Source organism: Macadamia integrifolia, unplaced genomic scaffold (assembly GCF_013358625.1).
Source record: "Macadamia integrifolia cultivar HAES 741 unplaced genomic scaffold, SCU_Mint_v3 scaffold2796, whole genome shotgun sequence".
In the NCBI taxonomy this organism is placed as follows: domain Eukaryota; kingdom Viridiplantae; phylum Streptophyta; class Magnoliopsida; order Proteales; family Proteaceae; genus Macadamia; species Macadamia integrifolia.
In genome coordinates this window covers 5,363-8,043 of record NW_024868969.1, presented here as the reverse complement: position 1 = coordinate 8,043, position 2,681 = coordinate 5,363, and positions in this window count along the sequence as shown.

Here is a 2,681-nt window from a genome sequence, read left to right as displayed (position 1 = left end):
AGGGGTGAATTTCTCTTCGTCTACATTGGGAACAAACTCCAAGATGTGAAGCTGTGGAGGTACATTCAAGACCGAAAAATCATGGGGAAGAATGATCTCATGATGGTGAACAACTGGCACTGCATTGATGTCCTTCATTACTTGATCCACAATTTTCTCACTTTCCGTTGTCATCACCTATTCCACAAAAGGATGATCTTCCACTTGTGTTGATGCATTTGGTTCGCCTTGTGGTTATACTAGGGGTATCACTTTCTTTGACTCAATCAATCCATGAAGATTAAATTTTTTACGCATGTGGTAAGCCTAGAGGGTGCACACATTATTGTCACGATCAAGGATGTCGTCTCGTTGTTCCAACCAACATCGACCCAATTTAATGATGCATTGAGAAGAGTTAAGCACTTGACAAAAAGCACAATCATAATAATGAGACAGAAAATTCAACGAATACATCATCCTTTGACTAAAAAATAATCTGATTGGTCTTTGACAACATATCCACCACAGATCGTGAGACAAAATTGACGTGTTGTCTCATCAATCAATAAATGAGTAGATTTTCCATTTGGCAGTCACACTATAAATTTGAACAAAAAGGGATCCATAGCAATAATGAAAGGCTCAAATAAAGGGAGTGGCAAAACGCTAAATAAATTGAAGTTTATGATGGGAAGGCAGGATTGTAATTTGAAAAGTTGAATTCAAACTCCCAAGAGTATCTCACGTATGGGATGGGAGGGGTAAAATTGGACGTCAGAAATTAATATTAGACAAGGAGAGAATAATGGGAAGGGCAGGTTGGGAAAAAAAGAAAATAAATTAAAAGAAAGAATCATGTGGGGAGGGTTACCGACAGAAGGGGCCTTCTCCTTCCTAGAGACGAACCAGCAAATCAGGGAGTTCGTCGATGAAGAAACAGTGGGATTCCAGCAAAGGCGAGACTCTAGGAGCGATGGGGGAAGACCAAGAGATGGTGGAATGAAAATTGACAAGGATGTTGTCGACTTGTGGCAAGAATTTCGAATAGATATGAACTCCTTGTGATTTTTTTTTTTTTTTGTTCGACCTTGGCTCTCGCTTTTTTTTTTTTTTTGGTTCCGGTGGAACCCTAAAAAGTGGGAGGAAGGTGTGATTAGTCACAGCTGAGTGGAAGAGAAGGTTTTTTTTTTTGCCGGTTGGAAATCAGGATGGGGGTCGATTGAAGTGGCGGACAAGTATATTTCTTGCTTCCTCTCACTCTAGATCTTCCTGGCTTCTTGACTCTGGAGTCTCTAATCATATGACCAGCTCCTCTTTCACACTTATAAACCCTATTCGGGCAAGGACAAGGTCCAAGTAGCTGATAGTTCTCTTTCCTCCATTTTTGGTAAAGGCTTTATCTCTTGCACCCCTTCTATCTCCTTATCGTCTTTACACGTCCCTAATCTTTGTGCAAATTTGCTTTCTATTTACCGTCTTACCACCAATCTAAGATGTTCTGTTTCATTTTTTTCTACACATTGTCTTTTTCAGGATTTGGTGATGGGAATTGTCTTTTTCAAGATTTGGTGATGGGAATTGTCTTTTTCAGGATCTGGTGATGGGGACAACGATTGGATATGGTAAGGTATGGGATGGTCTTTACTACTTGGATCCGGGTCTCACTATTGTTTCTCCTCCAATTTCAGCTCATAATTCTGGAGAAAACAGTGCACTTAGTCAACTGCAACAATGGCACCATCGTCTCAACCACCCTTCCTTTCATACGTCTTTTGCTCCCCCTCTAGTTAAACGTTGTACTTTGGACAATTTTAGTTGTAATATTGTGAATTTGCAAAGCACACCTGGTCCTTTTATTTCCTAATGCCAATAAAGATATTGTTCCATTTTTTGTTATTCACTCTGACCTATGGGCTCCTTCTAGGATAGTTCCTCGAGGTGAGTATAAATGGTTTCAATTTAATTTATAATTGCTCTCAACTAACTTGGGTTTACCTTCTACAAACTAAGTCTGAAGCTTATACCTGCTTTCAATCCTTCCACAAAATGATTCAAACTTAGATCAATGCCCAAGTAAAGGTTCTTCAAAGCGACAATGGGACGGAATATATTGATGGTCCCTTCAATATCTTGATGATCATGGCATATTGTCCCAAACCTCATGTGTTCACACACCTGAGAAAAATGGTACTCCGGAGCAAAAGAATCGAAATATATTGGATGTCACCCATTCCTTGATGTTTTCCACTCACGTTCTCAATTCTATTGGGGCAACGTCATTCTCACTGCTGCAATTTCTCATTAATCGAGTCCCTTCCAATGTCCTCAATTCCAAACACCGATAAGTCAATTTCCCAATCCCACTATTGCCTCTCACCTTCCACCTCATGTGTTTGGATGTGTTTTCTTTTCTCACAACTCTTCCCCCTCTCGGTCTAAACTTGACCTTAGGCCACCTGATGCATCTTACTTGAACATTCCACTTCCCAGAAAGGTTACAAGTGTCATCATCCTCCCTCTCGAAAATTATTTGTCACAATGGATGTCACTTTCCATGAGGATGAACCTTATTTCCAGTCTTCTCTTCAAGGTAGACTCTAGAGGAAGAAAATCCTTTACTTCCTTTTATCATTGATACTACCCGTCTTCCTGCGGGAGCAAACATATAACATTAATATTTCTTGTCTTCAGGGGGAGCA